This window comes from Podarcis melisellensis (genome assembly GCF_964234715.1).
Source record: "Podarcis melisellensis genome assembly, chromosome: 15".
Classification (NCBI taxonomy): Eukaryota; Metazoa; Chordata; class Lepidosauria; order Squamata; family Lacertidae; genus Podarcis; species Podarcis melisellensis.
In genome coordinates this window covers 13,530,839-13,545,264 of record NC_138532.1, presented here as the reverse complement: position 1 = coordinate 13,545,264, position 14,426 = coordinate 13,530,839, and the positions used below count along the sequence as shown (strand labels likewise).

General features: G+C 42.1%; 1 protein-coding gene across 3 annotated transcripts in view; it reads right to left on the bottom strand.

The window, feature by feature from the left end:
• The window catches only part of LOC309358241 (surfactant protein C-like), a 61,885-nt gene that overhangs the window by 39,098 nt on the left and 8,361 nt on the right, over positions 1 to 14,426 (bottom strand). The window contains exons 1-2 of one of the 3 annotated variants that reach the window (XR_014163360.1): positions 1,900 to 2,906; positions 980 to 1,141 (exon numbers count right to left, since the gene is read on the bottom strand). The exons of 1 other annotated variant lie outside the window; for it this stretch is intronic. The gene's annotated coding sequence lies outside the window, so the exon portion shown is untranslated. Of the gene's footprint in view, positions 1 to 979; positions 1,142 to 1,899; positions 2,907 to 14,426 lie in introns of those variants that run through there. One more of the 3 variants, XR_014163359.1, reaches the window with a different exon arrangement.

The following is a 14,426-nucleotide window of genomic DNA, read 5'->3' as shown; positions in this document are numbered from 1 at the left end:
AAGACTGTAAGTTCCTCTGTGGGGCATACCAGGAAAGGCGGTCCCGTAGGTAGGAGGTTCCAAGGCTGTATAGGGCTTTGAAGGTTAAAAGCAGCACCTTAAACCTGATCCTGTACTCCACTGGGAGCCAGTGCAGCTGGTATAGCAGCGGATGAATGTGACCTCGCAGCGAGGATCCTGTAAGGAGTCTCGCCGCGGCGTTCTGCACTCGCTGGAGTTTCTGGGTCAGTCTCAAGGGCAGCCCCACGTAGAGCGAGTTACAATAATCCAGTCTGGAGGTGACCGTCGCATGGATCACAGTGGCTAGGTCAGGGCGAGAGAGGTAAGGAGCCAACTGCTTGGCTTGGCGGAGATGAAAAAATGCCGCCTTTGTTATAGCTGCAATCTGCGCCTCCATGGAGAGGGAGGTATCGAAGATTACACCCAAACTCTTAACGGACAGTGCTGGCACTAATTGCACCCCTGCAAGAGATGGGAGTTGCCCCCTCAATCCCATATCATCCCGTCCCAGCCAGAGGACCTCTGTCTTCGAAGGATTTAACTTCAACCGGCTCGCACGTAACCATCCAGCCACAGCTTCCAAACATCTGATCGGTGTGTCTGGGGCCGAGTCAAGATGGCCATCCATCAACAGATAGAGTTGGGTGTCATCAGCATACTGATGGCAGCCCAGCCCAAAACTCCGGACAAGCTGGGCGAGGGGGCGCACCCTGAAGCACTCCACACACCAAGGAGTGGCGCGATGACAATTCCCCCCACAAGCACCACCCTCTGTCCCTGACCAGAGAGAAACGAGCGCATCTTTTGTGTATCATGGCTTTACCTCCCCCTATCTCTTTCCACTTCTTTAACCCGCTTCTCTACTTAGGGTTGCCCCCCTCCTTAAGGTCAAAGGGACTTGGAACTTGATTTTTCCCAAGCAACAAATGTGCCCACTTATATTGATATTTCTATAACAGTTGGAGGCCCAAGCAACAACCTGAATTTGCCCAGTGAGCAATTACGTGCGCTTGATCAAATCTGGATCTTCAAAGGAGTTCCATGGCTTGGTGGCTTAAATCTGTGGTGGCTCAAGATGAAGACATGTGGGGTTGTAACCAACGATGGTTCACTCAGAGTAGATCCATTCAAAGAGATGACTCTATAAGTTAAACAAGGCAATTAATTCCAATGCATTTTTGGATAGTTGAATTTCATGACATGGAATCCTCAGAAAGATGCTGGCATTCTAGCACTCTGCCCAAGACCATAGTAGACCAGTGATACTCTGGTTGTTCACTCTTTTAAACTTTATACTATGTTCACAGGGAAGCAAAATTCTGGGAATGCTCAGATTTGGAGTAAACCTACCCTTGAATAGTCTGATCTCTCTCTTCAGCAATCTTTGCCAACTAAGCTCAAATCAGTCATGGTTCAGGGTGTGGACATTTGAGCTTTGTGCATGGTTAGTGTTGACTTCTGGCATCCTCAGGAATATGGTGTTGTGTCACTGCACCAGCCAAGATACCTTGCAGGTGGTACTCACCAGAGTGGCAGAGAGCAGCATGATGTTTGGCCCATACTGGTACTGGCCCTTGCCCAGTAAAGGACGCAAGAGAGTTCCTGTGCTTAAGACCAAAAGCCAGTGGCCCTTTCTTCATATACACGGGTGGCTCTCACCTGTCAAAGCACCAGTTCACGAGGGTTATGCGCAAGGCAATCGCTGCCATAGGGCTCCCATCTGAGGAGTACGCCGCACATTCTTTCTGCATCGGGGCTGCAACCACTGCTGTGCACATGGGTTTACCGGCGGAGAGGATAATGGATATGGGACGGTGGAACTCGAACGCTTACAGGGGATACATCCGGAAACCATGCTAATGTTCCTTCCCCATCAGCCCCCTGACCCGGCTCTCTTACTCTTTTATTTTCAGGTGTCGGGACAGTGCGTCTGTGGATCATCGGCCACAGCATTGTCCACTGGGCGAGATTGTGTGCGGTCACCAGGGGCTGGGGCGGCGATCTGCAGCTCCCAAACAATGCTGAAGTTTCCTGGATCGCGCGTCGTGGAATGCGTTGGGAGGAATTCTTCCCAGCAGTAACAAAAAGAATTGCCGTTGAAGGCCCACCGGAGGCGGCGGTTATCCAACTGGGTAAGAATGACCTAGCTTACAGAAAGGGGGTGGACTTAATGTGGCATATCTTCAACGACCAGGGGGAGTTGTGGGCCTCCTATCCGAATCTAACTATTTTCTGGTCATCTTTGCTTGAGAGGCGCTTTTGGAGGGATTCCAAAAATCCTGTGGCTGTGAATAGAGCCAGGAGGATCCTAGAATGCTTGGTGGCACGTAGAGTGGTAGCGATGGGTGGGCGGGTCATTGAGCACCCAGGCATCCAGTTTAGCAAGGAGGCCCTCTACCGCGGGGATGGCGTGCATCTCTTCGATGCTGGTAACAATATTTGGCTTGCTGACATTTTCCAGGGGATCAGGGATTGGTTACAGGTCTGAGGGTATTGGCGGCGAGCCTGGCTTGTGTGGCGGTTAGGCATTGGCAGGGGTATTATTATGCAAATGAGTTGGGGGGGGGAGGAACGCCATCACCTCCCTCAAATGTTGAAGGGTAATTCGTTAAAGGACTCCGGGGGGCGTCACCTCGTCCGAAACCTATGGAGGCTAGGGCCTAAAGCGCGCTCCTGAGCGGTAACCCCTCGGGGAGCGCCTAGGGATGTGCATATTGGGGGCTCCCCCGTTGGTGCTTAACCCTTCCCGGTTTTATACCGGTTAGTCTGATAGGGGCAATGTCTAAAGCCAATACCGCTCTTAACTGTAATCAATAAAGTTGTGGCCATTTTTCGCCCATTAACCTAAATTCTGGTGTCCTGTGTCTTTATTTATTCCATCTGTGGGAGGGGGCGGGAATCGCCACACAATCAACATTTCTCTTCTCCTCCCCCTGTCCAATGCCTGCTATTCCAGCTTTACAACCTCTTCTACATTCCTAAAACGTTAGTGCAAAAAACCCAAGACCACAGACAAATCTGAGGTTGGTTTTTTTTAGTACAATACTTTGAGCATCTGCAGTTTCATAATTTCAACTCAGTTAAATTATAGCACCAGCACGAGCACAGGAATAAAGTGGGGTTCGCTTCTCCTGGCCTGATGCTGATGGGAGACCTGTTTGCTGCTGCCCCCATTATCTGCCACTCTCTAGGCTTCCAGACCCTCCAAATGTCCCTATTTTCCAGGAACAGTCCTGGATTTACAGAAGCCATCCCAGTTCTGATCCCAGAATGTCCTGCTTTATCCTTAAAGGTAAAGGTAAAGGGACCCCTGACCATTAGGTCCAGTCGTGAACGACTGAGGTTGTGGGACTCATCTCGCTTTATTACTGAAGCAGTCAGTTAAGGTTTCTGGTACACAGCACAATCTACATGAAATATAAGGGGAAAATGGGGAAATGGTGCTCTCTGCTACCACATTCTCTCAACTGCAGTATTATTTAATAAGTGTTGGCGAGAGATTCTCCACACCCCATATCTTCTTACTTGTTCATCAAAGTGCATCTATTCCAGGATGACAGAGATGAGGATCATTTGCTTCCTGTCCTTAGGCACTCTGGGTGATAAACCTGAGGGCCTGGGAAAGAGAGACAGGGGCTTAGCTGGGAAAGGTCAGAGGATTACTTTCTCGACCCACAGATTCCCATCCCTATGGCACTTTCTGAGACAGTGAGCTGCAACACGGTTTAAGCAGTACAGCCGTGGGAGCTTCTTATTTCAAGTAAGACTGTATGTCAATGCAAACATGGAATTCATGCAATATGTTATACACACATACCTCATGGCGGGGGAATAGATTTGGAACCATTTATTCCATTTTTAATTCAGCCGGAGAAAAAGAACAGTCTTGCTTAAGGGCTCTCAAAATTATTTCTCAGTGTGGGCTCTCCTAACCACTCTCGGCACCCTTAAAAAACTAGGGTTCCTGGTAGTCTTTGGTGGAAGCCAGGACTGGCAACGTGGTGCAAGTCTGTTTTAGATGTCTAGTGTGGGTGTGACCACAGACTCCTAATGGCGAGGGGGTGTAACGTGTGAACGCTTGCTGTCCAACTGTGTTGCTCCCTCTGTGCTTTTTATCCACACATTCCAGGTGGGTGGTGAGTTACAGACTGCACCACCACTCCACTCTGGCTTTCATAGCTGAAGTGGTTGGTGCACACGCCTTTATACAGTTCTCACAAGCCATCGATTCCATAAGAACTAGCCCAGGCTACTTTGCAGTACTTTCTTTCCTTCATTGTGTTCACCCTAGATGTCAGCACCTATCCATACCTGGAAACTGTAAGCTCACATCATGGCAGTAGAAAGGGCTATGCTGTTCTTAAAGCTGAATTAAAATCCCTCCCAGGGCACTTCCAGATGAAGACAAATGCCCTTTGGGAGGGTGGTTCCCATGACCAGGAGATACGCAAGGCAGTTCTGGAGGGTTCGCCCAGGTGTCCTTTGCATCTAGGATTTCCTTTTGACAGCTCTGCCTGATTGGCCAGCTATGGCTGCTCCTGGACAGGGAAAGTCTGGCCGCATGTTGGTAACCTTGAGGCTGGATTACAGCAATGTGATGTATGTGGGGCTGCCCTTCGGCCTCATCTGAAAGCTCCAGTTGGTGCAAAAGGGTGACAGAATTGTTAAAAGGTTTGCACTGGCTGTGCATCTACTACCGAGCCAAGTTCATTGTCTTTGTATTAAGGTAATCTACAAGTCCAAAATACCTAAGGGCAGCCTAACATCTCATCTGTCAGCTCAAACACTTAGATCATCTGGAGGAGCATCATGTCTTGGTGAGGCTCATCTGACAACAAGAATCCAAACCTTTAGCGATTTGCCCAGTCCTAAGGACTGCTCAGCCAACAGAGATTCCGCAGTCTGTGAATCCTTAAAGGCCTGCTGAAAACATTTTTACTTAATATGTATATGTAGATAATGTAAATCACTTTGATACTTAGAAGATATAGCAGCCTATAAATATTTTTGTAACTAAAATCATCTAAGCTCCCCACATATAATGACAGCTTTATGCCAACATTTAAGAAAATACTTAATGGTTAGTTGATGTTCTCTGATCTAATTTTTTTATACATGTTTTATTATGTATGTACATAATGTAAATCACTTTGATATTTAGATGATAAAGCAGCATATAAATATTTTTGTAACTAAAATCATCTAAGCTCCCCACAAAGAAATAGTAAGCCATAGAAGACACTTAACAGCATTAATGTGGATTTAATAGCAGATGAATTAATGTGGACAAAACCCCATACTCAAGAACCAGAATACAGAGGATGCTGAAATACTGTTGCACTTATTCAGAATATTCTGCTGAGGTGAATGGAAGGACATCTGTAGATTGGCAGGACATCTGGAATTTAGCTGTTGTCTTCTTTAACATGAGCAGGGGGCATTTTTGAGGATGCCAAAATATTACTTGTCTTTCACTATTGTGGAAGAAAGAGAGAATCTTTGTGGTGGATCAAATGATACAAAGAAGAAGAAGAAAGAAGACGAAGAAGAAGAAGAAGAAAGAAGACGAAGAAGAAGAATTATATCCCCCCATCCCCCTTCCTCTCCCAGAGAGCCCAGGGCAGCCCACAGCAAAGGTGCAGCATTAAGAAGAAGGTAAAAGCACAGGACACAGTATATCTCAGAAACAGATGCCATTGTTCATTTTCCTTTCAAGGGATGATATCGTCAAGCATTGTGAGTTTTATGGGTGCAGAACTTTCTTGAATGTTCTCAAATACAAGCTTGCAGCAGTCGTTTATCTCGTGAGTCTGTGGGGCTCATGGTCAACGCTGAGAGGCAGATGATATATTTCCCGCCTACAGAGCAGTTCTGTGTCTCTTTCTATGCTTTCTGTCATACTGTCTGTTTCTTTGCTTCTGTAACTGGATGAGGTCTTAGGAGGTGAACCCGAGGTACCACTGTACTTAACCCGAGGTACCACTGTAATGGTACACATTATTTTATTTTAATTGATTTTTATCTTCTCAGACATTCTGTTTGTCATTGTGCTAAGATACCTTAAGAAAAGTAAGCCAAAGGCTTTTTGACCATAAGTTTTGTTCAGTCGTCTCAAATAAAATTTGCAATATGTAAAATGCACCAAAAATCATTTCAAACAATGCTTTTTGTTCAGTTGTGTTTAGGTTTTAAGGGGAGAGGATGCTGCCTTTCTGGGTTTGTATGGAGGGGTTTGGAGAGAGAGATACTTGTACTTGTACTTGGAGGCCTTTCATGTTTTCAAGAAAAGGGGACATGCACCCATCAGAGTTTCTCAAATTTTGAAATGTGCCCATTTGCCCCCAAAACATTTGCCCTAAAACAGCAAGTTATTTGTTCTTACCAAAGCGTCCACATTTCTGATAGCATTCATTTTCATTCAGAAAGTTATTTGCATTCTCTTTACAGCCACCGAAAATGAACTCCTCACACTTCTGGGTTTCAACATTGAAGAAAAAACGTGCAAAACTTCCTCTGCATCTTCCTACTTTCTTTGGGAGTTTGCATATATCAGGTAGACCATCTGGTGGGTAAAAGCAAAGAAAGGCAAGCCTCATATAAACATTATATCAAAGTCTGAAACACAGAAAGCAATGACATTGACCATGTGACTCCACCTCACAAATAAAAACAGTAATTAACTCACATTTCTACCAGATCTAAATTTATACAAATATGTTTTCACAAACCTTCTCTTTGAGATTCCCCAAATCTCTGGACTTCCCTCCATACCCTCTTCTGGTTCCTTATATTAACTAAGTTCTTCTGCATATCCATTCTTAAACCTTTTCAATTATTATTTCCCTTAATTTTATCTAATTTTCTGCTAGTTGCAAGCATTTACTTAAATGCTTTACTTATATGTATCAACCTGTTTACAGTATTCTTGCACATAAATAATAAACGATTCCCACTCTTTTTTAAACTTCTCATTGTCATAGTCTCTGAGCTTTGCCCTTAATTTTGCCATTTCTGCATAGTCCATTAGCTTGATTTGCCATTCTTCTTTCGTTGCAATCTTTTCGTCCTTCTATCTTTGGGCTAACAATATTTGGGCAGCTGTTGTAGCATATAAAAATATTTTCTTATCTTCTTTGGGGAGTTCAGTTCCTATCAGTCCTAGTAAAAGAGCTTCAGGTTTTTTAACAAAAGTTAGTTTAAACATTTTCTTCAGTTCATTATAGATCATTACCCAGAAGCTTTTAACAACCTTACATCCCCACCACTGGGCTGTATCCAGTTCTAGCTGAGAGTCACTTTCCTGTTCTCAATAGTTTAGCATTGGGTGTCAGCTGGGAAACTGAACTCCAAGACTTCTGGAAGAAGCCAAGTTGTCTATCTATGAACCAAAAATCAAACAAAAAAACCTCACAAAATAAAACTACAGATCTTGTATTGAGAATAGCATGATTCCATAAAAGCTCTGTGCCTGTCCTTTGAGCTGGCTGAGACAGATAACTGAAGGGAGTGGCAGAGCCAATGATAATTTGATTCCAAATCTGAGTTTCCCAAAGAGACCCAGGTTGTGCCTCATGGGAGTCATTGTGCCAAATCCAATATGGGCCAAACAACATGCCGCTCTCTGCCACTCTGGTGAGTACCACCTGCAAGGTATCTTGGCTGGCGTAGTAAAACAACACATATTCCTGAGGATGTCAGAAGTCAACACTAACCATGAACAAGACTCCTATGTCCACACCCTGAGCCCTGAGCTTAGTTGGCAAAGATCAGACTATTCAAGGGTAGGTGTACTCCAAATCTGATACAGTGGTACTTCGGGTTCCATACGCTTCAGGTTACATACGCTTCAGGTTACAGACTCCGCTAACCCAGAAATAGTACCTTGGGTTAAGAACTTTGCTTCAGGATGAGAACAGAAATCGTGCTCCGGTGGTGCGGCAGCAGCAGGGGGCCCCATTAGCAAAAGTGGTGCTTCAGATTAAGAACAGTTTCAGGTTAAGAACGGAGCTCCGGAAGGAATTAAGTATTTAACCCAAGGTACCACTGTAGTTCCCAGAATGTTGCTTCCCTGGGAACATAGTGTAAAGTTTAAAGAGTGACTCACAGAACAACCAGAGTATCACTGATCTACTGTGGCCTTGGGCAGGGTGCTAGAATGCCAGCAACTTCTGAGAATTGCAGGTGCTGACACTGATCCCAAGCAAGGACCACAGCTGGTATACAACGTTGTCATACTTGGCATAGAGGCATTGAAATGAATTGTCGTGTTTAACTTAGAGTCATCTATTTGAATGGATCTACTCTGAGTAGAAATATGTTGGATACAACTCCACAGCTCTTCATTTTGAGCCACCATGGAGAATCCATTGAGCTCCTTTCAAGGTCACATGTTCACTCACTGGGCAAAGTCAGCCCAGGAAATCTTTGTAGGCACACAAGCTCCTCAAACTCCCATAGCGTGATCAATATAATTGGGTGCATGTGTTGCCTACAAGAAAGCAAGCTCCACATCACCTGGGCCTTATAGAAGGGGGCAACCCTATGTAGAGAGGCAGGTTAAAGAATTGGAGAGAAATAGGGGGAGGTACAGCCATGATACACATAAGATTTAGAAGTTGTAAGAGGAGAGAGAGCTTATACCTGTATCTGACGCAGAGATGCCCAGCAGCTCAGGCCAGGGTGCAAAAAGGCCCACGATGAGAGACAGGAGGATGAAGGGACCACACTGCATGGCGACTCTTCAATGGGAATGTCCAGTGCCAAGGGAAGGGACGCTATATTGTGTTCTTTAAGGAAATGGAGACAGTCATCTGGGCACGAGAAAGCAATATCTAGGGACAATCTGTATCTACTCTATTATTTATAAGGTACTGTAATTTTCTGTTCTCAATAAAGTATTCTTCTACCTCAGCTCAGGATATGTTGGAGCTATGAATTATATCCACAGAAGACTGAAACATCCTGGAAGGATTTCAGTTCCGTGAAATGGTATTGATATAGACCTGTTCTTCTGTCATGCAGCGCCCATGCCCTTCTGTTCTTTTTTTAAAAAAAATAATAATTTTTATTCATTTTTCAAACACATAATAAAAAACATACAAAACACAAAACAAAGACATACAAAACATTTAAATCATAATCTTATTTTCATACACCTTCTTTCCTCCGACTTCCCCATACCTCCCTTTCGCTGCATCCTTATTTTGCAGTTCTTTAGCAACCCATTAGTCAGTTTATCTATTAGTTCCCTTTCATTAAATTTCCTTAAACTTATTAGTTACAGCTGTAATTCTCTACTTCTTACCCCTTGACATCTTAACACTCCTCAATTTTACAACAATTTTAAAGATATATTTTAAATTTCTTCCAATCCTCTTCCACTGTCTCTTTCCCCTGGTCGCGGATTCTGCCGGTCATCTCTGCCAATCCCATGAAGTCTGTCACCTTTGTCTGCCATTCTTCCAGAGTAGGTAGTTCTTGCATCTTCCAATACTTTGCCAGAAGAATTCTTGCTGCTGTCGTAGCATACATAAAAAATGTCCTATCCTTCTTTGACACCAATTGGCCAACCATGCCCAGAAGAAATGCCTCAGGTTTTTTAGGAAAAGTCCACTTAAGGACTTTCTTAATTTCATTATAGATCATTTCCCAAAAGGCTTTAATCTTTGGGCAGGTCCACCAAAGGTGGTAAAAGGTACCTTCAGTCCCATTACATTTCCAGCATTTATTATTGGGCAAATGGTAAATTTTTGCAAGCTTGACTGGGGTCATGTACCACCTGTAAATCATTTTCATTATATTTTCTTTTAAGGCATTACATGCCGTAAACTTAACACCAGTGGTCCATAACTGTTCCCAGTCAGCAAACATAATATCATGACCGATATCTTGTGCCCATTTAATCATAGCTGATTTCACCGTTTCATCCTGTGTATTCCATTTCAACAGCAAGTTATACATTCTTGACAAATTCTTAGTATTGGGTTCTAACAATTCTGTTTCTAACTTTGACCTCTCCTTCTGAAATCCTATTTTCCTGTCCTGCTTAAATGTCTCATTTATCTGATGGTAATGTAACCAATCTCGAACTTTGAACTTTAATTTCTCATAACTCTGAAGTTTAAGCTTCTCACCATCTTGTTCTAGGATTTCACAGTATTTTGGCCATTTAGAATCCATATTAAGTTTTTTCACCGCCTTAGCTTCCATTGGTGACAACCACCTGGAAGTTTTACTTTCCAACAAATCTTTATATCGAGTCCAAACATTATATAATGCTTTCCTGACAATATGGTTTTTAAAAATTTTATACACCTTTGCCTTGTCGTACCATAAATATGCATGCCAACCAAAGTTATTATCATACCCCTCCAAATCCAAAATGTCTGTGTCTTCAAGAAGTAACCAGTGTTTCAACCAGCAAAAAGCTGCTGATTCATAATAGAGTCTTAAGTCCGGCAGGGCAAAGCCCCCTCTATCTTTTGCATCAGTTAAAATCTTAAATTTTATTCTGGGCTTTTTGCCCTGCCAGACAAATTTAGATATATCTTTCTGCCACTTCTTGAAACAGTCCATCTTGTCCAAAATCTGTAACGTCTGAAATAAGAATAACATTCTAGGCAATACATTCATCTTAATAACAGCAATTCGGCCTAACAAGGAAAGTCTCAACCTAGACCATATTTCTAGATCTTTCTTTACTTCTGTCCAACATTTTTCATAATTGTCTTTAAATAAGTTCACATTCTTAGATGTTAAGTTCACCCCCAGGTATTTCACTTTTTTCGTTATTTCCAAACCTGTTTCACTCTGAAATCTCTCTCTTTCTTCCATTGTTAATTTTCCCCCCAACACTTTCGTTTTCTGTTTGTTCAATTTAAATCCTGCTACTTGACCAAATATCTCAATTAGTTCTAATACTCTTTTGGTACTAGTGTCTGGCTGTTGCAAAGTTAACACTAGGTCATCTGCAAATGCCCTTAACTTATAATTTTTGACTCCGACCTGAATACCTTTAACCAACTGGTCCCTTCTAATCATATTTAACAAAACCTCCAGGACTGATATAAAAAGCAAAGGGGATATTGGGCATCCCTGTCGTGTACCTTTTTCTATTGGTATTTTCTCCGTTACCACATTGTTTACAATTAGCTTTGCTTTTTGTTTAGAATATATTGCACCTATACCGTTTTCAAAACCTTGGCCTACCCCCATCCCTTGGAGATTCTTCTTCATAAAGCTCCAGCAAATGTTATCAAAGGCTTTCTCCACGTCCACAAAAATTAAAACAGCCTTCCTATTAATGTCCACCTCTAGCAACTCCAAAATGTCTATAATGTTCCTCACATTGTCTGACATATGTCTCCCTGGGAGAAAGCCTGTCTGGTCCTTGTGAATCTCCCCTAACAGCACTCTCTTGAGTCTTTTTGCCAAAATGTCTGCAAAAATTTTATAATCCACATTCAGTAAAGATATAGGGCGGTAGTTCCTGACCTGGTTCTTTTCAGTCTCTGTTTTCGGTATAAGTGAGATAAAAGCCTCTTTCCACGATTCAGGAGCCTTTTTCCCCTCCAAAATTTCATTGCATACTTCCTTCAGTGGTTGTATTAACCATTCCTTCAGCGCTTTGTAATATCTAGCAGTCAAACCATCTGGTCCTGGTGATTTTCCCAGTTGCATGTTCTGAATGGCACCCTCTATTTCTTGTTCTGTAATTTTCTCATTCAAGATCATTTTGCTTTGTTCCGAAATTTTTGGTAGTCCATATTTTTAAATAAATTCTTCTATTTCTTGTTCATTAACTGGCCCTTGTGCATACAATTTCTTAAAAAAGCTTTGAAAACAATTACTTATCTCATTCGGTTTGTGGATAATTTTTCCATCCAATTCTAGACTTGTCACAGTGTTCAATTTTTGCCTCTTTTTCAATTGCCATGACAGAAGTTTCCCACATTTGTCTGCCGATTCAAATGTCTTTTGTCTCATTTGCTTTATTTTCCATTCTATTTCTTGATTCATCAGTTCCATATATTGCATCTGGTAATACTTTATTTCTCTCAAAATCTCATGAAACTTTGGTTTAGACCTCAATTTCTTTTCCCCTTCTTTCATTTTTTCCAAGATTTTTTCTTTCCTCTCATTTTGTTTTTTCCTCCTTATAGAGTTCTGTTGAATTAGGAAACCTCGCATCACGGCCTTGCTAGCGTCCCAGATTGTTCTTTTCTCCACTTCTGTTCTCAAATTTATCTCAAAGTAATCTTTCAATGTTTTTTGGGCCTTCTTATAAATCTCTTCATCTCTGAATAGGGTGTCATTCATTCTCCATCTAAAGGATCCAGTTGTTGTTAATTTCATCTCCATCTTTACCGCGTTATGGTCGGAGCAGGTTTTTGGGCAGATTTCTATTTTTTTAATTCTTGGCGCCAGGCTACTAGTAACCCAAATTTGGTCAATTCTTGTCCATGCCATTTTTGCTTCAGAGAAAAAAGTTCCCTCTCTCTCAAGAGGGTTCCTTGTTCTCCAAATATCAATAAAGTCCATAGTTTCAGTCATTTCAAAAAAGGTCTTTGGTAATCTCCCTTCCTTAGAAATCACTTGTCTCTGTGCTTTATCCATGTTTGTGGAGACAACTCCATTCATATCTCCCATCATTACGATTTTATAGTCTAGAAAGTCCATTAAGGTCTCATGCAACTTCTTAAAAAATTCGGCCTTCCCTTCATTTGGCGCATAAACTCCAACTATCAAAACTTTTTCTCCTTGAATTTGTATTTCAATTGCCAGGTATCTTCCTTGTTCATCTTTGAATATCATTTTTGGAGCCAATTTTTCTTTTGCATAGATCACCACACCTCTTTTCTTAACTTTGTCTGATGAGATAAATTCCTGTCCAAGTCTCTTATTTATCAAAAGTTTCCTGTGTATCCTGGTAATATGAGTTTCTTGCAAGCATATTAAATCTAATTGTTCTTTCTTTAAAATATGAAAGACTTGACGTCTTTTTCGGGGAAGGTTCAAACCGTTACAGTTCCAACTAAGAAGTTGCAGAGACATTTTGTTATTAGGTACCTTTTCCTCCGACTGCTCCAAGCTTTTGTTCTTCCTCCGATGGTATTGGGAGGAGTCCAAATGATAGATTTGCAATGTCAGTTGGTTCTTTCTCCCCTACAGTTCCTTTCTGTAGGTCTTCTGAGTATTTCTCCAGAAACTGTTCTTTATCTTGAATTGTTCTTATTTTAATCTTCCTTCCTTTGAAGTTGAAGGATAGTCCTTGTGGAAACTCCCACCTGAAAGGTATGGTGTTTTTCTTCAGCAGGTCGACCAAATTTTTGTAGAAGGTTCTCACCTCCAAGATGTATTTAGGGATGTCCTTAAAAATCTGTATCTGACAATTCTGAATCACCAGTGCCTTTTGGTAATGCAGGTTCAATATTTTATCTCTTTCTTCCTTAGATCTCAGTGTAATTAGGCAATCCCTTGGTTTCTTGCCCTGCCTCCTGCCCAGCCGGAAGGCTGTAGTTATTTCAAACTCATCTTCTTCCTCCAATTCCTCATGCCAAAATTCCGCAAAGTTCTCTGTAAGGAATTCCACAAGGCTGTCCCCCTCACTTTCAGGAACCAGTCTTAATTTCAGGTTTTTCTCCTTCCTCTGTAGTTCCAGTAAGGCCAAAGTTGCATCATGTTCATTCACTTTTCTTGCAATCGGCACAAACTTTTCCCTTGTCTCCTCTGCAGTACTCTTAGCACTTTCAGCAATCTTTCGTGTTTCCGAACTTTCTTGAATTAATTTATTAATAGAATCTGTATTAGATGTCACACTTGCAGTATTCAAGTCCAATCTTGCTGTCAGTTCTGTCAATTTTTTGGAATTTTCTGTGGACAACTTTGTCAGTGCTTCCAAAGATTGGTTTATTTTAAGCAGTGCCTGTGTCATAGAATCCATAGATGCTGTTGTTGCCTTTTCCTGTGCAGCTGGTGTTGTGCCTGATATTGAGCCCCTTTTCCTTTGTGCTAGCTTTGCTTTAGATCTGGTTGCTATCTCATCCACTGGGCCGCTCATGTCCTCAAGGTCGTTCTCACAGGAAAAGTTTACAAGTGGAAAATCCCACTGTTTCTTTTTCAATGTAACTGTTTCTCTTTAAACCCTCTAGAGGGAGCATTCAATTGTATCCAAATGGAAATAAGAGACAAAGAAACAAGGAAACATAGAGCGATGAAAAAGTTCAAGAGTCTACACTGTAAATCCTCACTTTGTTTCAATGTAGCCAAAAGTTCAGCAAAATAATTCCACTAAAGTCCAGTAACTTTGTTTCAGACAAACCCCCACTTTGTATCCAATTTGATCTGACAGTTCACTTTCCCGGTGCCTTACTCAGGCAGCCCGACCCGGGGGATTTGGCAGTGAAAGATTTTTTTTCATCCGATTA